Source organism: Aphelocoma coerulescens, chromosome 3 (assembly GCF_041296385.1).
Source record: "Aphelocoma coerulescens isolate FSJ_1873_10779 chromosome 3, UR_Acoe_1.0, whole genome shotgun sequence".
Lineage (NCBI taxonomy): Eukaryota > Metazoa > Chordata > Aves > Passeriformes > Corvidae > Aphelocoma > Aphelocoma coerulescens.
This window is the reverse complement of record NC_091016.1, coordinates 40429352-40453898: the sequence shown is the minus strand read 5'-3', so window position 1 is coordinate 40453898 and position 24547 is coordinate 40429352. Positions and strand designations below refer to the sequence as shown.

At 37.4% G+C, this 24547-nt stretch overlaps 1 protein-coding gene across 4 annotated transcripts in view; it reads left to right on the top strand.

The window, feature by feature from the left end:
- The window catches only part of PLD5 (phospholipase D family member 5), a 177645-nt gene that overhangs the window by 88551 nt on the left and 64547 nt on the right, over positions 1–24547 (top strand). The window lies entirely within an intron of this gene.

Sequence of the window (24547 nt, the reverse complement as noted above, 5' to 3'; positions counted from 1 at the left end):
GGTCTTTCCCTATCCCCCAGTTGTTTAGAAAGAGGCATAAACTCCATTCCTTGGAACGTTTTCAGACTCCCTCCCACACACATGCGTGTTCCCTGCCTAGATGAACTATCTCGAGTCTATATTTGGAGACTGAGAGTGTCTGGAGGATAAATCTGTGTTGGCCACAGTGCTGCAAATATCAAATGAATTCACAGTTTTAAGTATTAGGTTAAGACAAGAATTTGGCTAATTAGTTTTGGTGTAATTATTGGAAGACTGTGTCATAAGATAGTTAATCCAGTCAATGTGCTTATGTGATGCCAGTTTTATTAGACTTGAAATCAAAATATACCAGCTCTTTACTCCTGAGAAGGATTGTATTTTGTGACAGCAATTAGTAGGCTTTAATAAGGTATACTGACTGAAACAAGACAGACTCTTCTTGGGTTGGCCAAGGGATGTCTTTTGGGGGGAAATATATAATGTCAGTGCTTAACCAAGGGACAAGAGAAGAAGTGCTATTCTGCTTTTAGCAGAGGAAAGTGTGTTTAACCCCTTATTTGGACTTGGATTCCTGAACTTAATTCATGCTTCAAAACTGGGCATCCAGATGTTGAATGACTCCCCTGCAGAATGGCAGCTCCTGGTACTGCAATCCTCTTCTGCCAGCCACCTCAGCATGGAGCCCTTCCAGAGATATTCCATGTGCTGATTGGTTCCTGGCATTGCTGCTACCTCTCACTCTGCCCTTCACTCCTACATTTAAGTAATGCCCTTTGAAGAAGCACCTTTAAGTCGGCCACACTGCTGTCCCCAGGAGACTTGGGACCCTGTGGTTCTCTGATTTTGCTCTTGCCTGCAGTAGTTACTGTGATCTGTGACTAAAACCGGATACACTAGATACAGATTATGGGAGTTGAAGTTGTAATTGGCTATGCTTTTGTTTTTTGATGAGTTCTTACAGAAAGCTGCTTATTTTGTTAAGATCAAGCAATAAAAAAGGATTTTAACGTTCCTTGCTACACAGAGCCCATGGATCAGGAAGGGCCTTTGTTTTGGTACGCTCATTGGAAGTGAAAGGTGCTGTTTGAATTTTCTGTGGAGTGTGAAGACTGGTCAGGTCAGCTGGTTTCTCCTGCCTCAGCACCCTCAGGCACTTGTCTCTCAGCAGTCTGCCATAAGAATCCGCTGACCAGCTCTCAATTTTCCCCACAGCTGCAAAACCCATTAAAATGTTGTAGTGCTGACAGGCAGAAATGCTGTAAAAATGCAAATTTTCTTGTGCTGAAGGGCAAGATGCCAAGAAATGCTTTTCAAAATGTTTCAGTGCCGCATAAGGATTTATGGTAGTTGATACAGCTGGAATGCTAAGTTTTAAGCATGGGAGAGAAGCTTTTACCATTAGTAAGTTCACTAATATTGTGGTTCTTCACCACCTGAGGGCTTAGTGCAAAGGGTTTGCTTTATGTCCTTTTTTTTTTTTTTTAGTTTTATTTTTAAACAGAAAATAATGGGCTAAGAGGTGATGTTCTGCTCTGTTGGTGCACAAAGGAAGGACTGCTTCCTAGGCTCAAAAATGGCACTGAGGTCACCTGCCTACATGCAATACTTAGAAGCTCTGTAGAAAAGCCCAGGATAGAAGGCTCAGCTTTGTTTCAGCAGATATTTTAACTGCTTGTACTCATTGGTGCTCTGTAGAGCATTGGCCAAGTCAAATCAACAGAGTGGTGCCCGTGACTTGGTCAGTAGAGTATTGAGTCAAAGAGATTGTTTTGGTTTTTCTTTAAAAGCAAGATGATTTAACTAAAGTAATTGTCTTTGTTGCAAAAGAAAGTGGTGCTGAGTGCTTTGTCCAGATTTTAGAAAAGGCAGTGACATGATCAGAAAATTTAAAAACTATTTTTCTTTCATCTCTTATCTGAAATAATGTAACAGCTGTGTAACAGTTGATATTCAAGACTGTTTTGAAGGATGTTATTTTCTTCCCTTAACCAGGGCTTAAAGAAAGGGAGGAGTTGATTATATTTCTTCTTTTTCCCACTGTAATAATGTACTTTCTATTGAAACAATGCAGTAATTTCCCCCTCTGCTAGTCCTCCTTTGCCCTGTGTGCAAAAGCATAATGGGCATGATAAATTTCCTCTGAAGTGCAGTCATCTGCTGTATTTGTGTTGCTGTATATGTGTTGCTGTATTTTGTCTTAGCTCTCAGTTTTACATTAGGTGATACGTAACAAGGAGAGGTAGGATTTGGAAAGGGCTACTTTGCAGTTAAGCAAGTTACTTTCTCTGAAGATTGTCACTACCACCTTCAGAATGCTTTACACAGGTGTAAATAATAAGCCAAAATAATGTCTTTTCTGTGTACTTTCTTATAACACTATTGAGGTGCATACTGAGTGTTTCATGAGCATTTATTGATTCAGCAATATCAAGAAACAGGAGCTCTTGGTAGTAAAGTTTCTGTAGTGATCTCAACAGTACACAAATATGGAATTAATACATATACTTCAGTATTGTCTAATTTTAGTCTGAGTAGTCAGGAAAGGGGCATACAATATTCTCACCAGTTACTCAGAAAAATCTGGGTCAGACAGAGCTGTCTGCAGTCTTAATGCACAGTGTGGAAGTCCTATTGATAGGAGCAAAATATAAAGAAGGCAGAAAAAATGGTACCCTCCCACAGGGAAATGAAACTGAAAAATGTTATATGTGGGGTGTTTAACACTGTTTGAGGAGCTCAGAAGTGTTGACAAAAATGTACCCTGAAGGTGTGCACTAATTACAAAAGAGTAGGTTAGCTTTTTTTGATCTCAGCAACCACAGACTTGCTTGTTTTCTTTGTAATCCTTTGGTAATCAAAGACCCATCAGCTGGATAGTCTGTTGCTGTACCAAACTTGTTTATCCTTAAGCTTTTCTGAGAAACCATATTGCAAGATAGAGGAGTTACCAGTGGGCCTGACTGCAGTTTAGTTAGCTGTGTTATGGTATTACAGTTGTATGTGTTATCTTCATTGTCGCCCTGATACATTTGTGGAGTATTTGTGTGTTCTAATAAAAAAAAAAACATTTCTCTAAGTTTTCCCTTCTTATATTGACCTAGTATGCAATTAGATAAATAACATACGTGTAGCAATTCTAAGAAAGAGTTTGTTGTAGATTCTTTACAGAAAACTTAGGTTTTAGTTGTTTCTATATCTTTCATCTGGAAGTAAACTGGAACCGCTGTGTCCAGAGCCTTAACTCACAAATTCTGACTTCACTGTTTTTAGTTATAACCAAAATGAGTTTATTTGAAAAATCTACTAAAGATAATAAAAGTATTTAATCAAATTCAAAGACTTATCTACAAGCAACAAATGGTTTGCTTTTAATTTCTTTGGGAGGCACATAGGTGCAATGTTTAAACAGTAACAAAATCAAAGAGTAAATATCCATTTTCCAAATGTTACCTTTTATTTGGAACTAACTTATTTCATATGAGAAGTAAATTGTCTTCATAAGAGTCTTTTTTGTTGTTGTTGCATCTTCTCTTTTCCTCTCCTTTGCTCTCCAGATCCAGCAATCCATCATGATGATGGTATGTACCTTTTTTCCCCCTCTTCCAGGTTACAGGTAATTCAATTCTTTGAACTCATACTGTTGCTAATAATGTAACAATGAAGAGGGACATTTGTTTGACATATTCAAGCTTAATGGACTTCCTATGCATCTCACCATCTAGCGAGGCAAGAATGCTGATTGGCCTTTTGTTAATAATGACTCTAATGTGGGATACTCTTCCTACACGTAAGTGACGAGTTAGGAATACAAAATAGCTGGAGTTAGAGTGGCAAAACAACTAACCTTTGGTTATTGTTCCTCAGTACTCAGTAAATATTCTGTGTCAGGTTTTGTTGAAGGTCAAAAGCAGTGGCAAAGCGTTGAGCTCTCCTATCCACGTCTCTTTTTTTTAATGAGGTGTGTTGTAAATATTGTTCTAGTGCCAGTATTGTAGCAAGCCAGTACTAGAAGGTCATCACATTGCATGCACAGTGGCCAGTCTTGAATTGTGCAGAATACCTGACTGCGTGAAATGTAGCTAAATAAAAATTACCCATCTCTGTATCAGAAAGAGGGAAAGATAAAGAAAGGATCTTTGCTTATTTTCTGAGGAACACATTCCCAGCATGATTTTTTTGCTATTATAATTAGTTAAAAATCCAAGAAGGCTCTTTTCTGCTGGGTCAACAGCTTCAAGTTAACTGTTCTAAAGGCAAAGCACAGCTCACCTCACTCTGGCTTGGTGTGATGTTGGACCCATACTGGTATTAGATGAAAGTAGTTAGGATAGTAATCAACAAGAGAGCACAGAAATGGAGTAACTGAATTCTCTATCACATTGCTAATGAAGCAGTCATGGTTGTTTATGTCCCTCTTGAGCCTTTAAGTTTTACTGCCAGGCATTTTGCTTCTTTGGGAAACTGTGGTCATCTCTTTCCTAAAGTACTCCCAACTCCCCTCCGTTGGATGCCATGGGAGGAAAGGAGTGTGACTGTAGCAAGGAAAATGCGCTGTGATCACTGCTCCCACCAGCAACAAGTTGGGGCACCTTGTCTCCATCTGCACCCTCTGAGTGCTTATTTCTTGTCTCTGAGTCTCTCTGCTGGAGTATTGCTAATCATATGAATCCGGAATTACCATGTTTGAATGCAGGAACTACTGAGTTGGAAGTTGAAAATACTGCTGCAAGTCTGTACTGGAGCAAAGGGTTTCCACTTGGTCTCTCATTTGAAGAGAGAGTCTACATCACAAACTACTTCCAAATTAGTCTAAGACACCTATGTAACAAATTGTTTTGATTGTTTGAGGAGTTAACACGTTAAATTTACTTCTTTTCTCCCCCCAAATTTACCTAATTTTAAATACTTGGCTGCTGGTTGGTTTTTTTTTTAATAATATGGGAGTGAAATGAAGATTTTTAGTAACAGCGTTTTTCTCATTAAGAGTGAAATTCATATGATTTATTTCATATGCAAAGCATTTGTAGTGAATTCAAGACTATTTGGAAGTCTATGACACTAAAGTAGTGCAACAGTAACACAAATTTTCCTATTTCATTAACCATTCAGTGGCTTTCTAAAAAACATATCCCATTTCCAGTGAAAAAGAACTCATTTGAGATAGTAAAATAGAAAGCATTTTCAAGCTGCTGAAACTTTACTCCGCATTTGAAGACAACAGTGGGAAAAGTGATTTTCATTACAGATGCCATTATTTTGTGTATGACTACTAACTAGAAGCAAAAAGCTTCTGCTAATGCTTAGTATCTTGCTGAAAATTTGCAGTAATTTTCTTTTATTAATGTGTATTCATTCATGCTTTTTTTGCTTCTTGTACCACAATAAAGTCCAAATTCCAGGTAGTTAATAATTCAATCATTCAGTTCTTGGGGTTTGTACAAGAAGGTGCTTTGTGTATGTGGTTTCTGGATTTGGGGCCTTGATAGTTTTTGGTAGAATAGTTGATGTCTTCTACCTATAACAATTTTTTTTTTTTTTAATTATTTCCTTATGGAATGCTTGGGAGCGAAGGCACTGAAATACCCAAGGTCAGCCAGCCAGCCAGCCAAGTACAGCCCAATATAGTCTTGATGTCTCCCCAGCTCAGAATTAAACTATGTGGAAGCTGATGAAAGGTCCTCATTTGAATTTGTACTGAGCTTGTTGTTTTGAGGGGTGGTACATGGGGGGGTGTTCAGCATAGACTATTATGGCAGCAAAGCTTCTTAGTTTTCTTGGTTGTTGATGGAGACTTTTGTGTTTGTTTGGTTCTTTTACAGCAAACAACTATTGTTCTAATCCTCATTTTAGTTGCTTGTTGTCTTTTAGTTATTTGACTTACAGTAGAAAGCTTGCAATGGCAGAACGTGTTGGATTTTCAGACAGTCCCACCCTCATGGGGTCTGTTTATGTGCTGAGGAGAAGACAGCAATGCATATTTTTGGCTTTCATATTCTTTGAAGTGGAAGTAATTTCTTTTTCATGAGATCATACTGTTATGGCTCACTGATACACTTCATAGCTGCAGGGTAATTATAAGGTATGTGGCTATTGCTTCTTGGTTTGAGTGGCTGAAATGACAAAATATAATAATGAGTACATTTTCCAAGTTCCCATATTGTAACAAAGATGGATTTACACTTAGCAGTGTGATTCTCATGTATTCCAGGTCAGACACTCTAGGGCTGAAAAGTAGACTGAAACTTGCTTCCACATTATGCAAGTTACGTTGTTATTTTAATTAACTAACATATTACTTCTTTCACTAAAGCTCTCAAAATTACAATTGCAGTGCAGTTATTAAATACAGAATTAAAATTCAGCAATAATGAAGGAGATAAGGAAGAACTGTCTAGAAGATATATAGAGTTCATAAATATAAAATAGTGTTATGAACTTTAGTTGATACTGAAAGCTATATTCCATATTGGGAGCAGGCAAATAATACAATAAAATGTAAAAACAAAATAAAATTTAAAAATCAAACCAAAACACTTCATAATTTTTTCATTTAATTTTAATTTGCCACAAACTGTGCACCTGAGATCTGTTATTTAATTTCTTCTTGATTGAATTTCATATATTTTAAAAAAATCAAATAATAACTTATAATATTTGAAATTAATTTGATTAAATTATATAAAATCCTTCATTAGCTTCATGCATGAGGCTTACAGAAAATCTTGCTAAGCATGCTGCATTTTCTTTGCATCAAAGACTAAAATTATTGAGATTTCTTTTAACAGTGGCAAACTAATAATGAACTAGCTACATAGCTACATGGCTTCTTATTGCCTTGCTCACTTGCCTTCTGCCTGTGGCAGTTGTGGGGTTTTTTGGGGGGTTGGAAGGGTGTTGATGGTATTTGTTTCAGATCTGTCCTGCTTGCCCTGCTTTTTATTTTAGTAACCTCCATCAGAATTTATAATTTTGTAATTTTCACTGATCTTATTGAATAGACATGTTACATGGTGACCTCTTTGGAGTTTCATATTTAACTTTGTTCTTCCAGAGATCAAAGTGGTTGTCCAAAGATTTAGTTATTTTCCAGACATGCAATTTATAGACTGATAGCTATTTTACTATGTATGTTTGTAAGATGTCAAAAAAACACTTTCTGTTATAAATAGGCTTGTGGTAAAAATTGTATTTTTCTGATTTTATTTGAGCTGGTGGCAAATAAAACAGTGATTTTATTAATCTAGTTATTCTTTGAAATCAGATAGAAGGAAAAGAATATAGAGAGTATAAAATAAGAATAATTTAAATTGTTTACATTTGTGTTCTCTAAGTCGCAGTAATGATTGTGTTATTATCCAAGTGCATTTCTTGCCCAGGATAGATTTCCAGAATGAACTTTTCAAAACCTGGATAATCAAATACAGCAGTGAGGATGTGCCAACATAAACTTCTGAAGTTGGTGTCTTAATGTGTATTTGAAAGTCTGTCAGCCAAGACCTGAAGGATTAAGGAAAATTGGGAAAGGAAGTTATATTGCAACACAGCTGGGGAGAAAAGGCAAAACCATTAATTGGCAAAGAGATGTAACTTTATATTGAAATAATTCTTTTATGAATGCTTTGTAAGGTAAATAAAGTATTGACAAGCATTTGTCATAAAAATTGTGATGAATTGAGTCGGAAAACAGCTAATAGGAGAGGGCCAATAGGATGGAAACTATCCAGAAAAAGGAGTATTGTAAATGATTTATTTCTCATCTCTGCAGTAATCAAATCATGGACAACCCCAATTACCAAAGACTTAGTCCTGATACTTTAAAAGAAGTCAGTGGAATATTGTTATAAATTTCCCCAGGCTCAAGAGTAAATCCTGTCCTGAACAGCTGTTTCAGGTAAATTAGAATATATTCTTTCAGTATTGAAGTTTTAACTCCTGTGGCCAAGAAATTTTTCACTGTTTAATAATGCCAGGATTAGAAAGACATGACAATATGCTGTGGTGGGTTGGCCTCAGCTGGATTCCAGGTGCCCACCCAAGGCTACTTTATCTCTTGCCTCCTCAGCTGGATGGGGGAGAGAGAATATAACAGAAAACTCAAGGGTTGAGATAAGGGCAGGGAGAGATCACTCACCAGTTAACTGCCATGGGCAAAACTGACCCTACTTAGGCAAATCTGTTTAATTTATCACCAATCAAATCAGAATAGGATAATGAGAAATAAACCCAAATTTTAAGAACACCTTTCCCCACCCCTCCATTCTTTTCAGGCTCATTTTCACTTCCAGGTTCTCTACCTCTTTCCCCCTGGTGGTGCAGGAGAATGGGAAAGGGTTGTGGCCAGCTCATCCCACGTTATCTCTGCCATTCACTCTTCCTCAAGGGGAGGGCTCCTCACACTCTTCCCCTGCTCCAGTGTGGGTCCCTGTGGGGTCACAAGTCCTGCCAGCAAGCCTGCTCCAGCGTGGAGCTCCTCTTTCCACAGCTTTGCAGGTCCTGACAGGAGCCTGCTTCACAGGGTAACAGCCTCCTTCAGGCACATCCACCTGCTTGTCCATAAGGCCCTCCATAGGCTGCAGGTGGATCTCTGCTCCCTTGTGGACCTCCCTGGGCTGCAGGGGGACAGCTGCCTTACCATGGGCTGCAGGGAAATCTCACCTGTGGCACTTGGAGCACCTCCTCCTGCTCCTTCTCCACTGACACTGGTGTCTGCAGGACAGTTTGTCTCACATTCTCACTCCTCTCCCCAGCTGCAGTTGCTCATGCACAGTTATTTTTGCCCCCCTTCTTAACTGTGTTGTCCTGGAGATGCTACTACCACTGCTGGTGGGCTTGGCCTTGGACAGTGGTGGGTCCATCTTGGAGCTGGCTGGCATTGGTTCCACATCCCAGACCACACCTTGTGTACTGAAATGCAAATTTTGTAGGAATTAGGAGCTGAAGTGCAGAGCATAATCTACTGATTTTTTTTTTAATCTATTAAAAAAATTGCTCCAGTGAAAAATGTACCCCAACCAGGCAAGGTTTTTTGTACTCTGCATTTCTAACACTGCTGCCTTTTTAGGAGAATTCCCCATCTTGTCCTTCAGCAAAATTGGGTTTCACAATTAAAATATTCCTCTGGGTAATTACTGATCTGGGACACATGCTCAGACAGAGCCAAGCTGAGCTCACACCACTGAGCTTATGACCTTAGTAGTGAGAATGTCTGTGCCTGTCTTTAGAGAGTAAGCAGTAGATGGAAAGCAGAAGAGCTGAGCTGTAAGCTTTTCTTTGCCTCTTCCTTTTTGGACCGGTGTCTTAATCACCATATCAGGGGTGTGGTCAGGTGCATGTGTCGTGGTGTGTTTTGTGCTGTCTGTGGAAACTGTGTGTAGGAAATAATGCAGAGTTCAGGACCCATAGAAAGAGCAACTGTGTAAAGAGAGAGCAGGTGATTTATTAAATTTTGTGTGTTGTGTGTGTGGGCCCACTGATGAGGCTGCTCCTAAGTAGATCCTGTCCCTTACAGCACATATTTCACAGCTTCAAATGTCTTTTTTTCTACAGTGCTTTTGATTATCAATAACCATTTAAACTAGACTGTTAAAAACATTCACTTGCAATTTTAATTCCTTGCAAATTGAACATTTGTAATTCTTCTACATACTAATTATTTATTCTTTTTTTGTATGCATAAAATCATGAGGCACATAAAATTGCTGGGCCAGAATTAACTAAAGTTGATTATTAATGAGATCAAACAGTTATTTGAAAAATGAGCTACTGTGGAATTCTGTATATATATTTCTTGGAGGTTATTTAAAATCAGTAACTTGGAGCTAAGTTCTGTTCCAACTGAAGTGTTAGGAATTTTGTTATTCACTTTAGGGAGTCTAGATTTTAATTTGGTTTGCTTCATCACAGTCCACCATCTGCCTCCTCAGGTGAGTGACACATGAAGGATCTGTGAACAGTTTCCATAAACAGTTGGCTTGCACCTGGGAAGGCAGAAGGAAACCAGTGACTTCTGTGAGAAGTTTTTGCTTGCCAGTGGACAAATAGGAGAGACATGAGCTGATACTCTTCGGATTTTTTCCTTCTCCCACACCATTGCTATAAAGTTTTTTAGAGTCTCTTGTTCTCTGTGGTTTTGTCTCAATTTCTGTCTTTGGACCATCAGTAAGGAGGACTTTGTTTAGAAGGTACTGTGCAGGTTATCAGTAATTTGTGTTATTTATTGGTAATCACTGGGACCAAGGGACAGAGATGTACTTTGAGATGTTTTTCCTGCCATAACATCTGCATTGATAAGCATAGTTTGATTAAAGAGAGTCATCAAAATTCTTCCTTCAGGAGAGATATTATTAAAACATTTATAATCAGTTATAACTGAAGTACCAGCTCACAGAAACAAACTCCCTGCTCCTTCTCAGCCCTGAGTTTTCTCTGGGTTTGGGAACAGAGATGTGAAATCCTCAGAACAATATCCTCTTTTCAAAACATCTCCTTCCATAGTGGTAGACTGGGGAAATAGCTTCAAAAAGTTGTGTGACAAGGTGGTAGGAATCTACTTGGAGTTGTAGGTTATTTGTTGAGGCTCCAGGTGTTTTTACCAGTAAGTAGGTTAGGAACAATAAATTAATCCAATTGTAACCTGTTGTTTTTGTCTGTCCTTTCATCTATCTTTCTATCTTGACATAGGCCTAATATGGTGTGCAATGTATTATTGTCCAAAAGCTGTTAGATACTGCACAAAACCAGGAATGATATGATCTGTACCTGACAGAACTTAGTCTTGAACTTGTGAGAATGTGGGATGTAATAACCTTTCATTATATCTCTAAGGTATCCACCAGGGGAATAGTGGATATGGAGTAGATTGGCATGGAGCAAGGCAAAATGTTGAGTTTTTCGTCAGATGTTTCTATCTTGCAGTGGGAAAATAAACTTTTAGCAATGCAGACTTGTCAATCTTTACTCTTTGAGTAAGCCTGGATAAACTGTTTACTGTAAGACACTATAGCACACAGCTTATGATAAGTATTAGAGACAGAATAAGAAAAGCATAAGTGGTAGTTTAGTCTATATGGGTACTGCAGGCAGTTCTGATGAACTTGCCTTTAGTTGTGTTAACTGAGAAACTCTAGGTCCAGAAAATACCAGAAATGGCGAAATTAAATAATACTGAGGTTTTTTTGTAAGGAAAAGGATTAGCCTGAGTAATGAGTAACCAACATATGTGGAGGTTTTTTTCTTTTTTTGAGTCAAGGTAAGATGGCTTCATATCTAATCACTTTGTATAAGGTAAAATAATAGGACATTTTGTGTTCCTGTGATCTTGAACCTATTTTTATGTAGAGATTTCTAGTTATGAATGTCCAAATTAATTTATAAACACAACTGCTGAGCAAGAGTATGTTAGGGAATATTTCTGCTTTACTACTTAGTGTTCCTACTGTAGTTCCTTTGGAATAAGCTTTATTTTTGCTTTTATGTATCTACCTTTCTTGTTTTGCAGTTGGTTTTGTTCTGTAATAATTTAATGATTAATTTAATTAATCATCTTCATACATCTCATTCGCTGTTGCAAGTGAGTTTTCTACATCCCATCTGTATTTCTTTAATTTACTGATTATAATTTGCTCATTATAATTTATGATTAAGTCAGGAAAATTCTTTCATCTGATGTGATGAAAGTCTGGTCTCTTTGGAATAGGTTACTTGAAATTTTATGCTTTCCCAGGTAGTGTTTGTAAGTTAACACATCTTCTGCTTAAAAAAAATCCCAGCCTGTAAGTTTTACTTCAGTGTTGTACAACACTTTAACACAGATATTGGAAAGAGGGATAAAAAATTCCCTTTAGTTTGTATGAGGTAGGTTCTACCAGACTAACGTATTTCCAGTGATAAGGTAGTTGACTCCTGTAGCAAGGTAAGGCAGTAGATGTACTCTGTATCAGTCTGAGCAAACCTTTTGGTGGGTGAGAAATCCCTCCACAAGGGAGGGCAGCAGGGGGTACTGTAAAATCATGAGCAGGGAATGTACAGCAGGTTTTTTGAGAATTAGTGATTCTCGAGATCAATACCATTTCATATTCTAATGAGTGTGTTCTGTGCTCAAAGATTAGGATGAGAAATATTGTGACTGTTTGGAAAAATTTGGGAGCTCTGCAAAAGAATAGGATAATATCATAGAAGGCATGAGATGATCTTATGGTCTGGAGTTACAGAAATGTCACTTAATACTTCAAAGTACAAAATCATTCATTTGCAGATGAAAAGCAAGAATGGGTGCTGCAAATGAAGAACTGGAGGAGCATGAGGATTAGAGCAAGGTATCTTACTTTATTATTGACATAGGCTCTTTGAATTTTCATAGACTGGCATTAAATGAAAAGCCTTATTTGATTTCTCGAGTTGCTGGAAATTGCTGTAGAACAGTAGCCTTTGTCATGAAATCTTCTTCTTAAATTTAAATTTTTCTCCATTGTGAGAGTGTTAAATATCAAAACAGGCACACAGAGAGGATTATGTAATCTCCATCCTTGGAGATATCTAAAACTTTACCAGACAAAGTGATGAGCAACCTCTTCTAAGAGGACCTGCTTTGAGCAGGAGGTTAGACTAAATACTCCCAGGGGGATCATCTAACCTGAATTATTTGGTAATACTGTCTGCTGTTTTGTTTGCTGGATTGCCCGTTAGAGCTCCTTATTCTCTTCTGCAGTAGTGCCCTTCCTTATAGTGATGTGAACTTTTTATGTGCACTTCTCAGAGGGGTGTTTGCCTTCCCTAGGATTCAGTATGACAGAGATGATTCTGGCAGTCGTTAATCTCCTGTTGAGGGTTAATCCTAGATCTTTCAGCACAATTTCTTAAAGGTTTTTTTCTGCAGATCCCATCATGCAATTTCTTATCAGGGACTGGGTTAATACCTCAAAATTGTTCTTTGCAGACTTTCTGTATTTTTACCTTCTTTTTGTCGCCACAGCTTAACAACATTTCTCCTGTTTCATATTTTGTGGAGTTTATCGCTCCTTAGGTTCTGAGGTTAGTCTGATCCTGAATTAGTTGAAAATAATAATAAAACATCCTCAGAAGCAACTTTGAGAAAAAGTTACGTCAAGTATCAGCTGCTTTATTGGAACATGTTGCTTACAGTTTTAAAACAGGGTTGTAAAAAGATTTTTTTTTATGCCTATTACACATCTCAGCATCATCTGGCTTTTAATTGGTTTGCTTCTTTAGTCTTGATATCTTTTTTACTCTTTGAACTTCACAAATTACAGAAGTCATGCAGAAGCAGGACATAACTGTAGAGCCTCCTAAAGATACATTTCCTATAGAGATCATTAGAATTAAATTTGAACAAGAAAATAATTATTTTCTGAAGGCAGAAAATAACTGAGTGATCAACAAATGCCCTTTTCTCCTACTGAGAATGGAAAAACACTTCTTTCAAATTTGTGAATCTTAAACTGCATCTTTTGGTTACTCATGGGGATGTAAGTACCATTTTGGTTAACAGTTTAATTTTTGTCACTCCTAGGCAGTAGTCCAACTGAAATTTTACTAGATTTTCCATCTTTATGCTGTTTAAGGGAAACAGTTCCTTAGAGGAACTGTAATAAAAGTAGACAGAATTGCTTAGAGATAGATGCAATACTATTTATATCAGGCAAGATGTAACCAGAAGTGCCAAGTAATTAATTCCATTTTGAAAGGCATCAATAAAGCTTAATCTGGAATATTGTGTGCACCTGACCATCAGTAATCAAGAAGGTTGAACTTGTGCTTAGTAGGAGAAGGTTCTAGAAGTGAAAAGTTGCTTTAATAAGAAAGATACTAAAGGCACTTGGCTGTGCAGGGTGAAAGCTAAAAAGGGAAATTATTGTCATCCATGAAAATAGCACAGGAGAGAGAAATTACAGGGTGGGATCTCAGTTATTGAGGATAAAAGCTAGAGCAGATAAAAGGATATCAAATGAGGCAGTTTTCTGCCTAGGAAAACAGCAAGATAAAAATACTCCAGTATGACAAGTGGTGGTAAAAACTCTTCCTTGTCCTATTATCTTTCCTTATCTGGATGCCAAGGTCATGGGTTGAAACCCCTGTAGAAGGTTTTCACTTAAGAGTTGGACTTGATGATCCTTGTGGGTCCCTTCCAACTCAGAATATTCTGTGCTTTTGTGATAATTTAAGAATAAAAGCATATGAAACTCTGCCTGAAGTAGCAAGGAGAGAGACATGATCACCCAGGAAACCTTCTCCCTTTCAATTTGGAATACCTACTTAAGGTCCTACACACTGTCCACAGGTTCCATTTTTAAATCAATATATCTGGTTTTGTATTTACTGCAGCTAAAGGAAAGTTGCAGGAAACTTCCAAAGAGTTACCATTAGAAATAGTAATTTGAAGTCTTAGTTGTTACTGCTGTGCTTCTTGTAATTAGGAAGCTGCCAAGATATCCGTAAACCCCCTTAAAAAACCAACCCAACCCAACAAAAAACCATACACAAAAAATCTCACCCAAAGCAGTAAGCTAAATTAGACTTGCATGAGGCATCTGATGTAAAGAGTTGAATGATGACAATTTAGGTAGCAGTACTTAAAAGTTTGTCCCTGGATAATGTTTAGTGTCAGGAGTTTTTCATTGGCCCATGCTGCTTCTTTCTGATGCAGTAATTCCTAGGAATTTACCAAAGATGAATCCTACTTTGTCACTACTGCTTGAGTAACAAATTAGATATGGTCGAGGAACAGATTAGAGTGCACAGATCTGTCCTGCAGATTTAATTTAATAATTAAATAAATTGATTATTTAATAATAATGAATAATTAAATAATTTAATATTATTTAATATAATAATAATAATAATAATGTATTTTCTGCCAATAAGTAATTTGGAAGAAATTTATTGAGAGGAAGACTAATTAGAAGGAGCAAAACAAAAGAGGTCATCTGAGATGTAATACGCAGAAGAGGGAGGCAAGGGGAGAAGGAGCCATGAGAATGGTAGAGTTCAAAATAGGGCATATTTAGAGCAAAGATGGTGAAAAATAACAGATTGCACATGGTTGGAACAAGCTTTTTTGATGCAGAGAAGGCCCAGGAAAAAATACAAGAGTAGGCCTGTTGTCTTTAGAAAGCCCAATGATCCCCACAAAAGGACTCTGCTGACTCCACTTTGGCTTCCTCCCATAATTTCTTTTCTCAAGAACAGAAGACCAAGAAAATCTCCCGAGAATGAACAGTTCATTCAAAATTATGCATTTTGAGCACTTATCAACAAAGTTCAAATTTCATTGTATAAAACATCATCATAATGAAGGATAACCTTGAGAGAAATTGTCTTTGTTCCCTTGTTTCTCCACAAGGAGCTGGAATGAATAAGCATCTGGGGAAAAAAAAATAGGGAATTGATGAGATATACGGGAACTAAAGAATGAAGTTGTGGTAGTCATAGGGAAGCTGGTTAAGCCACCTGAAGTTTGACAGAGCAGATATGAGCTCCTGAAGTGCTGTTGTGACCCCAAATCAATTTCAGTCATATGCAAACGTTGATATGACATCCGTCTTTGGCGATGAATTTTTTTAATAAGATCAAAATGCAAGCTGTTTTCCCTCTGTTGTTTTTAAACACTATTGTGAAAATACAGTCTAAAAGGAAGTTATTCTGGCACGTGATGAGGTGCTGAAGAGTTTTGTAGCACGTTTTAGACGTGACGAGGACAGGGGCGTATCACAGACAAATTTTAGAGCTTCTTGTCATGATTCGTCATAGCCTAACAATAGCCTAATGGAAGTGTCTTACAGAAAGCCCAAATATATACGAGGAACAGATGGCAGTTTCTGTTCTTAGTCCGTGTCCATTAAATAGATTTCACACATATCCCTGAGGCTTATATCTGTTGTGCATAAAGAGAGCCATGAGCAGAACACTGCAACGCTTGACCTCTGTATTGTGCCTTCTTGTATGTGAAATTCAGCTGCAGCGTGCTCTGAAATGAATGATGATTGGTGTCTAGAGATGCTGTTGCTTTCTTTGACATAAAAGTGCCTTGGTGTTTCATTTGAGAAAAAACTTCGAGTAATTCAAACAAGGGATTGTGAAATAAGATTTACTTGAACTTTAATAAATTCGTTTCTGATGAAAATATAGGCATTATTGCATTTAAAAAGGGTGCAAATCAAAGCTGTGACAGCTACCAAAGAATTGCAAGAATCTAAAAATGCGGTTTATAATGCCTTTTCTATTGATTATGAATTTTGAAAGGTCAACTTCCATCAGAACGTGGTGAAAGTGAGATGATAGCTGTGCCAATTTGGTTCAAATAATATCTTTTTGACACTTCTTGTGGCCTTATCAAGCAATCCATTTTTGCTTTATGATGTTTAGTAAATTTATATTAGTGCTGAACTTTTGGGTATAGTATGAAAGTTGTGGTATGTATCAGTTCTAATTACTGATTACATAGCACAGTGGGGCTTTAAGAACTGCCAACACAGGCTGGATTTAGACAGCAGTGATCAAGTGCTCATCAGTTCTTGCAAGATTTCACCTGAAGTTAAATGATTAGATACGACACCTGAATGTTTCCTAAAATCAAACTCCATTCTGTGTCTTGGAAATTCAGATGTAGTTGTCACTATTGCAGCACTAGTTGTCACTATAGCAAGTAATTCTTTCCTTGTGGAATAAGGCACTAATTCTTATAGATGAAGATGGGAAAGCTGGGACCATAAAGTATAGCATTGGAATAGCATAGTGATTTTCTGGTCAAACCAGCCTTAATGAAGTCTCTAGTTAATCTATTGTTAATTTTAGGTATTGAGTTCTTTTATTTTTCATGGCCTGAATTTATATAGAGAATTAAGAGCAACACAAGACCTCTATTATATAGATTTTAGCTTTATAATTTTTTTACAATTTTCCTTATTAAATATAGGTATGCTTGTTTCTTGGTTTGATGGCTTGGCTGCTCAGCTTCATAATCTAATTTTCCTTAGCTGGTGTCAAAAAAATTCTATTCCAGTCATAAACAATGCAATATTTGTAATTATTCCATAAAGCTTCTCTATGTTCTGGCATAGTAGGCCTTTATCTGTTTGATCTGTATGTATATAAATCGTTACAGAGGTATGAAAAAGAGGATAAATTGTTCTGAGATTTGTATGTTCAGGACCTGTGAAAAATCTTCTTTTGCTGAATTGGTGAGAAATGCCAGACTGAAGTCTAGAAGACTAAACTCCACATCCTGTCTTCTCAGTAAATTAAATGTCAATTCAGTAAATTAAAGATTTCTTTGGTCATCTGCATTCTTATGATGATAATTCTACCAGTTAGAGATTTCAGAGTCTCAGCTGATGATACTTTTTTTGTGATTACTAGTTCTCAGATTCATTTTGCTTGTATATGTAGACTTTAACAACCAGACAAATTAATTTGCTTTTGAAATAATTTAAAAACACCTAATCTGTTTAGGTATTTTCAAACAGGTGCACTAATGCTATAGTTCAGGCATAATATAACAGAGCTAGAAACCTGAAGCAAAACCACACAGTATTTTTATTCCAAAAGGGGTTTTATGTGTATTTTGTCTGTCCCCTTCAATTAGATTCTAGGTTTTTTTTCTTTGTCTATGAGGGGTTTTTTATTGAGTCCTAATGATGCTATCAACATCCTTATTTCAACATTTAGGGAACAAGGGGCAGTTGGTAAGGATTATTTTGGTATGCACCTGGATATGTAAAAGTGTAGGGAAAACATCAGTATTGAGTGGGCTGTTCTGCATAATTCACAAGAAATCCCAAGTCTGCACAAAGCATATGAAAAGTCCTAAGAAAATCAGTAAGGCTACTTAAAGCCCTGTGCTCATTGCATTTTATTTATGTTTTTTTGAACTGAAGCAAGTATCAGTCATGTCAGTAAAATAAATGAAGCTCTTTAATGTTTGCTATTTATTCTTTCTTGTGCTCCTTTTTCATTTGATACTTTATATGACTGCTATCTTGGTTCCAGTATTAAAATGATCTCAGCAGGCTAGATTGAATTTCTGACTAAGGTTCAGATTTGGTTTGACACCAGGGAAATACCATCCCCCATAGGGTGAAGTGACTTTGTAAAACATCTGGTCAATTCTTTCCCTCTTTTGGATGCAGTTTTTCCTTTGGGAACTGAAAGCTGCATCTGAAAGGCAACTGTGAAAACTTGATTTTATCACCTAAAATGTGTTTAATTAGAAATCATTCACAGGTTTAAACCTTGGATGACTGGTGAATTCTGTTGAAACTTACGTGTTTATGGTGTGTTAAAACACAGATATTGTGTTATTCATCACAGTAGGACTTTATTATTGGTACATTCTTTCTGAAGATGATGGTATGAGAGGGAGGGTATCATCTTTATTGTACATAAGAATCCGTGGGACAATCTGAAGAGAAGAGGTATTCCTCTGAAGGAGTGCTTCGAGTTACTTATTCTATAGACCTAGAGAATTGAGTCTAATCTTTAACTGGTAAAAACCAATAGTGTTCCACTGACAGAAGTGCTGTCTGAAAATCTTATTTTCTATATGGTACCAACCAAGAATGTGGGACATAAAATCTCCCAAGATTAATGGATGTGCCGTGCATGTCCGCATGCTGTATTTGTCTTCTAGACATGGTGGTGAGTGGGCACAAAAACAATTATGTGGGCACAGCAGTAACAAAGTGATCTTCAAGTTGATTACAGAAAATATAACAAGGCCTAAGTGATGAGGAGTTAAAATATATTTTGAAATATAGTTATCATACTTCAGTTGCTTTTGTGGATCAATAAGAAAAAGTGAAAAGAAACTATGTGCAAAAAAGAGGTGGCCGTAGAAGGGGAAAGCTGTAAGTTCTAATTATAGGAATTAACTGGTGTGCTTAAGGCTGGAGTTCAGTAAATACTTGAGGTTGGCAGGGCTTTTTATTCCCATTCTTGTGCCACAGCCACTTTCTGCAGCTGCATGTTTAAAAGGATCAAGCCACTCACTTGGCTGAAGAGGCCTGTGCCTTCTGAGTCCAGTCACAGATGGTATTCACAGAATTTTGGCCACTCTTTAGGAGATCTGTCAAAATGTTTGCAGTAGGTGCAGGACAGCTTAAGTGGCTCTTGCTACATGTTACTGAGCAAAGCATCTGTGTCTCTTGCATTTGTAATGTAAAGTGCTGGGACCCTTTCTTATGTCAGGGTGCCTTGGTGCCACACTGGCCCACGTGAGCAGTGTGAGTGAGGAGTCACTGACTGACTCTTGTGATAAAGAGCAGAAGCCCATGACCGGTGTGTCCTCTTTGGCTTAAGGCAGTACAGCCTTCGTTTTGAACATCACTCTAGTCTGCTCTACCACATACTTGGAAATGTTCAAATAAAGCTCTGTACTTTGCATGTCTGCAATAAAAATATATTTAATATTATAAACCTCAATTTATCTGCATTCACTGCAGATCTAATTCAGAGAATAATCTTGAACTAAGCATTCATCATCCTAAGATTTTGTCTCTGAGCATCAAGGTCTTCATGACTAAAATTCAAAAAGCAGACAAGTAAATGCCATCAAAGAGTTTGCATTGTGTACATGTACTCAGGCAGGTGCCCACGTACAAACACACACACACACACGTGCCTCACCAGTTAAGACTGTCAGAGGACTGTTACAGAACTTGTGATACATTCTCAGGTGCTAATAGTCTAGGTGCATTTGAGTACTGTGTATGAGCTCACAGTCCCTTTTAAATTCAATCTCAGCTGCTTTGCATTTCACTTTTAACTCTGCTGTTCCCTCTTAAATTCCCTTTAATGGGTCAAACATATTTTATTTAAAATTGAAATTCACAGAATAAGTGTGTGATAGCAGATATTGTAACTTCTCCTACTGGAAGAATTAGATGTAATTAATTACAAAGTAAATATTACATATAATGCACAGTTTGATTTTTTTTTTACTGGATATACCGTGTAATTATCCAAATACCCTGCATACCTTTATGCTCCGTTTCTGATCTCAAAGCAGACTTACTGCACTTGATCTTCCAAGTCGTTACCCCTGTCTTTAAGTAGAATATCCAAATGTATTTGTGCTATACTTTCTCTCATTTTTTAGGATATTTTCTCTGTGAACCCAGAAAACAGAGTTTGTTCTGCATGTTTTTGAAGTTGTAATTATACCCTGTCTGGAAGGGAATTTCTTAATCCCCTTCAGAATCAAGAGCTGGAGCTGTGGTTCACTTGAGAAGCTAAAGAGAAGGTGCTCTCGGCCAGGATGACAGCTAATGATTAGATCTCAGTGGGGGGAAGAGTGGTAGAAGAGACGTGATGCAGAAGGATGTGGAGGGTTTGAAGGTGACATGGTGGAAGCCTTAACTGAAAGAACTGGCGTGAGAAAGATGGTAGGTTTTGAATAAACATTAAGTCTCTGATGTTATAACAAAGGCAGAACTGGAACTGTGTGAGTAGATGTGGTCCTTCCAGGCCAGGGAATGGTGATTCCAGGGCTTCTGGGTTAAGAAAGAAAGAAAAATGGGTCACAAGAGGGTATCTTTAAATAGGACCCTACTGTAGGGGCAGGACTCGTGGACCTTTCTCAATTATCTTCTTTTTTTTTCTTTCCCTTGTCTGAAATAGAGCATCCTTATGTCAAAGCCTTTGCTCATCTTTTGTTTCTTTATTGTCTCATACAAACTATTGCAGTGTTTTCTTACCATGTTTCTTCCCTTTAATGGTGAGTAAATTCAGATGATATAGAGATGCTCAAGTACATATGACCTGGGCTTTCTTTAGTGGATGACTGTGGATTGAGAAAAACTGGAGTGAATAATGTTCCAGAGTTTATTGTTTTAATATGGTGTGAACCATCAAAAAAATTCCTTTTATACTGGTAGAGTTGTTAGAGCTAAGCTTTCTGACAGAGCTATAAATTTCTGCCAATAGCCCCGAATTTTTTCAAGAGACAGATATGTTTCATCTGCCTATTTTCACTGTCCTAGCCCTCTTTACTCTGATTAACCCATGTGCTAAATTAGGAACCTCTGTTTCCTCTGTTTTCACAAATTGGTGTGAGATCAGAAACAAACCTTCTTGCTTTCTGACCAAAGAACTGTCAAAGATGAAGAAGAATCCTTAACTGAGTACTGAATTCACTGAGATTGCTAAATGCAAGTCATAGCTGAGCTCAGAAGAGTTTTATTATTGAGGTCATGGTCTTTTCTGTGGTAGGCATTAAATACCATTCTATTGCCACATTTCTGTTAGCTCAGAGGAGCTTGGATCTCACTCTCACCCTTGTCTTTTTCTCTAACTTCGCAGAAATTGTGTAACATTACTTTCTCAGTCTGTGTGAGGTAGTTTTGAGAGTATTCAGCTGTAAAACTGAAGAGAAAAGCCTATGTTGGCATTATCAGATGAAAGAGAGCACCAGGAGCTCAGGGAGGGGAAGGACATCTTCAGTCAACAGGTGTAAGGTTATCTGCTAATGGTTTTGAGGATAGGAAAAGTCTGCTTTAGTCACCATGGTACCTTTGTTGTTTCCTTTGTTAATATGCCATTTTTGCAGAATAAATTATGTCACTATGTCTAACTTTCCTCAAGGTCTGTGAATGACCTTCTCTCCTGGAAGTTTTTGTAATACCATATTTTGGAGAACCTCTTTGTGGGTCATAGTGGAATAAAAATGAAAGCTAAATTTAGCTTTTATTGATGGAATTTGGGCTTGCAAACTCAAATTTTTGCACAGAAGTTTTAATGAAACTCATCTTGACTAAGCACTGGAACTTTGCTATTGTGCCAACCAAAAAGGGAGTATTATAAAGGCAAAATCACTTAGTATAAAAACTTGGTGCTTGACTTTTTTATATAACTGCTGAGCCTGGTGTTGGGTTTTAACACTGGAAGTTTTTGGCAGAATCATTTCATTTTTAAAGAGAAATCTACACTCTGAAAACAACATTTTAACTAGTGCCCCAGCTAGATTAAATGTATTTTTTTCTTTTTTTTTTTTTCTTTTTTTTTCTTTTATTTTTCCTAAAGAACACAAAGTAGAATCATAGAATATGCTGAGTTGGAAGGGACCCATCAGGATCATCGAGTCCAGCTCCTGGCCCTGCACAGGACATCCCAAGAATCACATTATGTGCCTGAGAGCATTGTCCAAACCCTCTTGGTCTCAGACAGGCTTGGTGCTGTGACCACTTCCCTGTACTTGCTATTTGGTATAACAGAAGAGTAGGAAAAATATTACCAGATAGTGTCTGTTCTGAATAACAGTTTTGTTAACTGGAATGCATTTGGCTTCTACTGGATAACCAAACCCGAATTATACAATGGCAAGAGCTGTGTAGTCATGTATGTTATTTAGTGCTGGTGCCATAGCCTGGTGAACGCTACGTAGATTTAGAAGTTGGGAGCTGTTCTCCCAGTGAAGAGCAAGTTCATTCCAATAGCTGGGACAAACCTCCTTACCAAGAGGCACCTTGTCCTTGACAAAGGGCTCTTTTAGGAGGAGTTGAATTCCTTATTGCCCAGTAAGTTTTCCTTGCTACTTTCTTTGAACAAAAAAATGGTTTTAACGCATGAGAAATGAGGAAGACCCCAACTTTTGTGCATATCTTGATGGTATCTGTAACAAAATGTATGTAAACTGCAATGACCCACAGCCACAACTCTTCCTGCATTATAGTTTAATGCAGACCTAAATCATGTGAAGTCAGAAATAAACATGCCTGTGTTTGGGTCAGGTCCTTCATCTCAAACACGATGAGTTTTGGATTTGGAGATACTGGAGATATGCAAAAGCCTGACTGGAGAGTGTCCTGATCAACCTGCTGGCATTGACCCTCCTTTGACAAAGAGGGCTCAGCTACATGACGTCCAGATAATTTTGGCCCTTCTGTGACAGTGTTAGGGTTTTGGCAGCTCTCAACTTGCCAGAGAAAGAGGCAGGAAAAATATAAGTTAAGCTAATGCTTTCCAGTGAGACACAAGTTCAGTATAGCCCATAGGAAACACTATTAAAAGCCACTGGAAGTGACTGTGACAGATTCTATCCTATCAGTTGTTTTGTGGGCTCCTGTGTAATTCATTTGTATGGGTTCCACTAGAAAACACCCTGTATGTCAGGCAATATTCTAATGTTGGGAAATTTTGGTCACTACTTGTTCAAGAGAGTGGTGTGCACTTTTAAATTCTAGCTAAATCAAAACTGCATTTGACATTATTTTATTTTTGAATAATCATTTGATATTAAGAATGTCCCTTAAGCATATTCAGAATAACTCTTTCCCATATTTAGAGGCGATTGAGATGGGCATGGAAGATTCCAGAAAGAGGTGCATTCATTTTTCACCTTTGCAACTGGATTACTGAGGGGGGTTATATGTCCTCGTAGAGATCACTTTATCTTCTCAGCTTCAATTTCTTGCTCTTTGAAGGTGGCCATCCTACAACTCTCCATAAAACAGTTCTGGAAACTTGGGCATGTTAAGAGCTGCAATATGATTAGTAATTCTAACTATTGAAAAAGAACAAGCCAGGCTTTCAAGGGATCTAACCACAGTTTTATGAAATTCAGTAACAGAATTATTGGCAAAAGTAAGCCTAAGCCCCTGAGTGTTAGAGTAAAATCGTTTATTTCTAAATGTTTTTAAAAGGGCACTCAATTTTTAGAGCACTAGTTATTTCAGAAAGTTTGTAAACAAGGTAGGTAGAATGTTTTAGAATGAAATATACTTTATGGCATAAAAAAATCTAGTTGAGTTTTTAACATTTTACAGTTTATTTGCTGATTTACAACTCCATGACTGCAACGTAGCTAAGTTTAATGGTAATAAATAGAATAGTGTGTTCAAAGTAAGATGTGGAGAGTGTCATTGGTAATTGCAGCTTAGTTTTACCTACATTGTTTGACAGATTTTGGGGGCTAAGAGAACATACAGGAGGAGCTGTGCCTGTTCTGGTTTGGGTGGTGGGATTTTTTGCCAGGCCAGGAGATTGAGAGTGTGGTAATGACCATGGGTTGATTTTATCACAATTCTTGCTGGGTTTTCCTAACACTGTTTATGAGTACCAGTTTTCAGTCTTTTAATGGATTCGCTTCGCAAACATGCTTGATATTCTGAAATAGCTGTAAAAGTTTCCATGTGAACCCTCTAGGATGAACTAGAAAATACTGCACTAACTGGTTTTTCCAAGAGTCAAAATATGTACAATTCTCTTTTACTCTGGAATTCTGTAATAATGCTTTACTTAAAGTTTACAAATTATATTCATATTATTGGAGTTGATAATTAACACTATTGACAAGTACAAAAACAGTGTGGAAATGCTTGAGGTACTTGTATACAATTGAGTATTCTCCAAGTTCCTACTACAGCTTTCCTACATCTGGTTGGCATCATTCACAGTAAAAGTGGCAGATGTTGGGAGCATTTATTTGAAAATTTACCTAAAGACAGAATTGAAGAACTTGTTTGACTTAACTTAATTTTAAAATTCCTCTATTGAGTGTAGAGAGAGGCTTTACCTGTTGGAATTTAAGGAAATCTAGCATTGAGGTGGTGTGCTG